Source organism: Pseudonaja textilis, chromosome 3, assembly GCF_049901715.1.
Source record: "Pseudonaja textilis isolate UNSWEBS1 chromosome 3, rPseTex1.2, whole genome shotgun sequence".
NCBI classification, from domain to species: Eukaryota; Metazoa; Chordata; class Lepidosauria; order Squamata; family Elapidae; genus Pseudonaja; species Pseudonaja textilis.
The window spans coordinates 80,335,777-80,342,752 of NC_141992.1; positions in this window are offsets into that span (position 1 = coordinate 80,335,777).

The following is a 6,976-nucleotide window of genomic DNA, read 5'->3' on the forward strand; positions in this document are numbered from 1 at the left end:
CTGGGCCTCTGTTTAATCTTCATCTTTCAAGAAGTAGTCATGTGAAAGAAATGTTAGTTTTAAGTATTTAATTTAAAAAGGAAAGATCTACTATTAAATAAGAACCAGATTTGTGTGTGTGTGTGTGTGTGTGTACACACATACATACATATACAGACAGATAGACAGACAGACAGATACATGTGACAGGCATAAGTAGAGTAGCAGCAATAAGGCTTCCATTCCCTGCATCAGTAAGAAGGGCAGGAAGCAGAGGGATTGCCAATCATATCTTGTAGTGGCCCTTATCCATACTTAGTGCCAGCCCAGTTCTGTTGCCAACCCCACTGCAATTTAGACTGGAATTTTTTGAAGTTCACTTAAGAAAGAGCCAGAGGTAAGCATGGGAGACCAGCTGCTTAGGCTGAAGTGTATAATTGCCCTTAGCCATCTCAAGAAAATCCTATATGCTTTGGCAACAGTTACAAGTTATTCCGTTTGGCTTTGGGGTTCCTCTTATTGGAGAATTCTTTGCTCTTTCCATATTTCTGTACAAGAAACAAAATTCCAATGGCTTTCTTTCCTGTGAACAAATTTGGATGTATAAACTTTCACGTATATACATACATACTGATTAAGGCATGACTTGGCATAATTGTCTGGGAAGAATTTGAGCCTGTTGGTCCTGAGAAAATGGACAGAGCCCTCAGAGCTGTAAGTGCAATCATCTGTTTATTTTATTATCTACATCTTTCCTGGTTGGTCAAGACTTTTCAGGAGGTGATGTGTGGTTGTATTCAGGCAGTTGTGAATTTATCCTTGAATGAGGAGGTAGAAGATAGCGCCACTTAAAAAGTAGTTGCCATCCATTGCTTCTTGTCCTGCCTTCAGATCAATAGTGGGATTCAAAAATATTTACTACCAGTTTTGTGGGTGTGGCTTGGTGGGTGTGACTTGGTGGGTGTGACAGGGGAAGAATACTGTAAAATCTCCATTCCCTCCCCACCCCACTAACCTGCTTTCCAGCTCTGTTTTCCTGTGCAGGGCAACAAAAGAAGACCCAGCCGATCAGCTGGGACTTGGGAGGCAGAGAATAGATAGGCACGGAGCCAGTCAGAGGTGGTATTTGCTGGTTCTCTGAACTACTCAAAATTTCTGCTACCGATTCTCCAGAACTGATTAGAACTTGTTGAATACCGCCTCTGCCTCAGATGTTTTAGAGAATAGGTTGACTCCCTCTTCTTTGTGATGGCCCCTTAGATTTTGGAACATTGCTGTGATGTCAATCCTTCATTAAAGTACAAATATCCAATTTATTAATATAACCAGGAAGCCGGTTGGGTAATCTTTGTAATAGCATGTGGAATGACTTATGGAGACAGGAGGAAGAAGTGCAGATTAGACAATCATCATGCAACAGTGATATCAGTCCATAGAACCGAAGGGTACATGGGAAACATTTCAGAAGCAAGCCCCCCTATTTTTTTGTAGAATAAATGGAAAGAAGGGGAGAAATACTGACTTGCAAGATTACATTAACAGAACCTTACCATAAAGGTAGAGGTAGTATTTGATGATACGTTTGTCTGGACTTCCTCAAAGGGCTAACAGTTTAAAGCCAGTCTCTTCCTTTTAGTCCTAATCATCTTCAGGTTTTTCAACAGCCTTCTGACAAACAAGGGCTGCCATGGCATCCTCTATTGGTAGATTTGCTTTGAGAACTACACACAGCACAGTGCAAAAACAAGTGGACTATACAGCCATCTGGGGAAAACACAATAGTAACAAGGAAGGATCAGATTAAAAAAACCAGATTTTTAAAAAATCCTTCTTTCTAGCATGTCTTCTAATAATTTCTATGCTTCCCCTTACCAACATTTAAAAAAACAAAAAACAATGGTGTGGTTAAAATCTTCACTTGGTAGAGAGGAGGTGACCCATCTGAAACTCAGCAGGCCTGTCTGCTTGCTTGTTTGTTTTAATTAGGAACTTTCTGGAGGAGACAGTTTTGCTCTTCTGCTTCCCCCACCCTTCCCTTCCTAAAATAAGTCCAGAATTTTACCATTTTTCAAGTCACCTAAGGTTCATCTTGGGATCCTCAAGGCAGATTTAGGAAAATTCTGTGTGCTGAAAGGGTTTGACAATTTAGTTCAGAGGCCATTGACTTCTTCATGCATATTATAAGTTTTAGAGAGAGATTAGAAACTTTCTAGTGGAATCCCTACTCGAGGCATTTATTGGATGTACTGATTAATATTATGTTTAGTATCTCTTATTAAATATACTATATAGCATACGCTGTGAGTAAATTTGTAGCATTAGTGTACAAAACTCCTGAGGTTTTAATTAATGAGATGTATTAATCAATCAATTAGATGTAGGCTGGTGGGGTAGTATAATTATCTCACATCATTATCATCAATGTTATTGCTCTTCACATAGTTATGATAGAACTTGGTATTTTCAGCAAATTGATTCTTCATAAGAATCTAGGCAGGTTAAAGATAAAAGTGCTGTCTCAAATAACACACCATTCTGTAAGTTATAAATTTAGATTCTTTCAATTTCTATTGTGTACTTTTCCAGATCTTTTGGTAAGGAACCAATGGCACCAGCCACTCTTTCTTTCTTTTTTCATATTCTTTCAATCTCTATTTGAAGGTATTGATATTTCCTTTTCTGTCTTCAGGTGTTTGGATTTTGGATTTTCTCTAGTTCTTTCTCTTCTCTTCTACTATTTCCAAGTACTGCTGTGCTGTCCCAGCCAGTCTATGGGAATTGGATAGTTACTTAGGAATTATGAGCTGTCCCCTTGAGGGAATGCATCATGGTAAATGTAGTTAAAGGTATCCTGGGAAATGTAGTTCATGTCACGTGGCCACATCTGTAATCCTGATTGGTCACTAAATTGACCCTCGATGGGTTAGGGGATGTTTCCCTCCATTCTTGCCTGGACTCATGAACTGATATTAGCCTTTTCTACCGCTATGAGATGGGTTAGGAGATAACCATCTTTTACCTACAAGGCAGATATACAAAGGATTGATCATAAAAAGAGAACTTCATCACAAAGGTGAGTTATGAGGACACCTGATGAACCAATAAATGTTCTTTGTTATGGACGTCTTATTGAGTTATCTCTCTGCATCTGTAGAGTTTATGAATCCACCTCTGTACAAGATACAGAAAAACTGCAATGTCCACTCTCCAGACTATTTATTATTATCTATTCATAACAATGTGAAGTCACAGCTGCCAGTTCTTTATTGGTGTTGGCCTTCATGCATATCAAGTTCTTCCCCAAAACCTAGGATATTATAATGTATTCCTGTAGTTTATGTATGGATCCAAGCACTGTGAGATTTTGTAATTCTCAGATGGAAATTTTGTAAATGTGCAGATTTTCTAAGTGCCATCCTAGATTTTTTGGTGTAACACCCAGTGTTCCGATAATTATTATTTTTGAAGAATACTCAGCAAATGCTATTAGTTTAGAGTAGATTTAAGTTTTATCCCAAAGCCTTAACATTGTCCTAATATCACCATAATCTTCACATGGTTCTGAGCAAACTAAATGTTGTAAGGTGATAATTATTTTTAAATTGTTTTGTCAATTTTATTGCTAGCTTTTAGTGCTCCTAATAATTACATAATTGTTAACAATCACTGCATTTTATTTGTTAAGTCTCAATATTTTATAATCTTCCCTAGTTCCTTTTGACTTACTCTGCAACACATATAGATGCATGCATTGCCATGTCTATAAATAAAACTTGCTTTTCTTCAATAAGTGGAGTATTGCAGACTCAATCAGTCCTTATGGATTTAGAAATCCTATATTTACATTCTGAAGCACCTTTTTAACATTATGATCACACCAATCAAATCCATACATAAATTCCAGTGTATTATTTCTGCCATTCCATCATGTCTTATTACCTGGTAATTTTGCTTTAGCTTCTTATTAGATGTTTAGCAATTATTACTTTCTCTTTGTATATATTTGCTATTGTTTTCAGGATTTTTAAATTTTTATTTTAATCACATTTCTTTCTGTTTTTTTTTCTCTTGTGCTGCTAATAGCAATCCTTCCATTTCTTTCTTGATGGATTCAATCTGAAGCCATTCCCAAGTTCTATTACTAGTCACCTTGCCTTCATTTTTTTCAGGTATTGACCATGTAGAGATTAATCTTCTCAATTTTCACTCACTGTTGATAACTGTTCAGTTTTGTATGCCACCTTTGATTCTGTCACACTCAAAATGTTCTCTTTACAGACATTTATTAACATAATCACTTTGCTTGCTTTTAGGTAATCGTTTAGTCCTCAGATTTCATCCTCCACTGTTTGCTTCACTTACAACAAAGTATGTCCACAAATCTTCCATAGTAAATATACATGTTCTCTGCCATTTCTGCCATGGGGTGTACTGCATGATGTGTTTTCATACATTTTTTTATTCTTGTAATCTAAAGCATCTAGTTCAGCTTGTGCCCTGTCAACAATACCTGCTGTCTAGCATATTACTGGGATAGCCCAAATATTAATGGATTTGACTATATTACTGCCAGTCATCTTCAATTTTGGAAATTTACTAACTAATTTTACATATTTGCAGTTGGTTTGCTTTTTTCACTTCGGCATGCAATATAGAGTATGCTTCTAGAATACCCCAATACTTTGCTCCGTTGTCAATGTTTGGATTTTAGAATAGAATAGAATAGAATAGAATAGAATAGAATAGAATAGAATAGAATAGCTTTATTGGCCAAGTATGATTGGACACACAAGGAATTTGTCTTGGTGTAAGTGCTATACATAATATACATAAATATACATACACATAAAAGAAATATACATAAAAGATATATACATAATATACATAAAAGAAAAGATACATTCGTTAAGAATCAAGAATCATAAGGTATGATAGTCATAGGGTACAATCAGCAATCAAATCATACTAGGAAACAGTCAATATAAATTGTAAAGATACAAGCGACAAAGTTACAGTCCTGCAATCACAAGTGGGAGGGGATGAGTGATAAGGAGTGATGAGAAGGTTAACAGTAATAGTAGTGCACACTTCGTAAATAGTTGAACAGTGTTGAGGGAATTGTTTGTTTAGCAGAGTGATGGTTTTCGGGAAAAAACTGTTCTTGTGTCTAGTTGTTCTGATGTGCAGTGCTCTATAGCGTCATTTTGAGGGTAGGAGTTGAAACAGTTTTATATCCAGGATGTGAGGTGTCTGTAAATATTTCCACAGCCCTCTTTTTGACTGGTGCAGTATACAGGTCTTCGACTGAAGGCAGGTGGGTAGTAATTGTTTTTTCTGCAGTCCTAATTACTTTCTGAAGTCTGTGTCTGTCTTGTTAGGTTACAGAACCAAACCAGACAGTTATAGAGGTGCAGATGATAGACTCAGTAATTCCTCTGTAGAACTATATCAGCAGCTTCTTGGGCAGTTTGAGCTTTCTGAGTTGGCAAAGAAAGAACATTCTTTGTTGTGCTTTTTTGATGACATTTTTTGATGTTAGGTGTCCATTTTAGGTCATGTGATATAGTAGAACTTGGAAATTTGAAGGTCTCTACTGTTGATACTTTGTTGTCTAGTATTGTAAGAGGTGGTAGGGTGGGAGGGTTTCTTCTAAAGTCTACCACCATTTCTACGGTTTTGAATGTGTTCAGTTCCAGATTGTTCCGGTTACACTACGAGGCAAGTTGTATAGCTTCCTGTCTGTATGCCGATTCATCATTGTCTCAAATGAGACCAATCACTGTTGTGTCATCAGCAAACTTCAGTATTTTAACAGATGGATTGCTTGAGATGCAGTCACTGGTACATAGGAAGAAGAGAAGTGGAGAAAGCACACAGCCTTGGGCCCCCCCTGTGCTGATTGTATAGGTATCGGATGTGATTCTTCCATTCTATATTGAATTCCACCTAAGTATTCAATTTTTTTACTTTTTTATTGCCAGCACTACACACTTATCTAATCCAAATTCCATTTTAATGCATCACTAAAGATTTGAATTGTATCAAAAAAGCAACTCTATTTTTTCTAGGTGATTCTGCCTATAGTTTCAAATTTCCCATGTAGAGAAAAAGTGAAACTTTTGTCCATTCTTTGGATAATTCATTTCCAAATGACATTTTATTCAAAATTATCATCCATGGAATCAGAACTACATATAAAAAATAGTGGTTAGTGTGAAAAGTCTGCTTGAAAAAATATTCTTTTCATTTTGATTTTTCCAGGCTCTTATGTGTTTGCAGGCGGTGTTATTTTTTTATCTTTTTCTGTTACAATTTTCTATTACTTCCCCAAATTTCCAAACATTTTTAATCCAACTATGTGGTCAATCCAAATCATATAAATGTTTCCTAATTTATTTTCAAAATTGATTTTGAGTTGGGTGAATTGCTTTTAAATTATAACCCAGTTCTAACATTGTTACATTTATCAGGCTGTACATAAGCTGATTAGTCTGCTTTGGTGTTTTTACCATAATTGATTGAGCAATCATGCATACATCATGTAAAATATCATTTAAATATTTCTGTGAGTAAATTTCCAAGGAGGCAATCTTTGTCATGCAATTTCTTTAATGCAATTTCTCTAACTTTTTGGTATTCAGACAACTGTAGTTCTACTTCATTATTTTGAATTAACTGTTCAGAATGTTCCTTAGCAGCACCCAAACAGATGTTTATGCTAACTTGTTCCAAATGGTTGTTTATGTTAACTTGTTCTACTGCTTTTGTAGCACTTTTTTTTAGTTTCAAATCTGTTTTCATTTTTTTTAACTGTTGTTGCAATTCATTTTTTATTTTATTTGGTTTGTCAATTGCTTACAAGATAATAGGTATAAGTAAAAACTTAGTTATGAATACATGGATACATATAAGAAAAATAAAAGAAACAATAGGACAGGGACGGCAGGCATGTTGATGCGCTTATGCATACCCCCTACAACCGTCTTAGGAAAGGGAT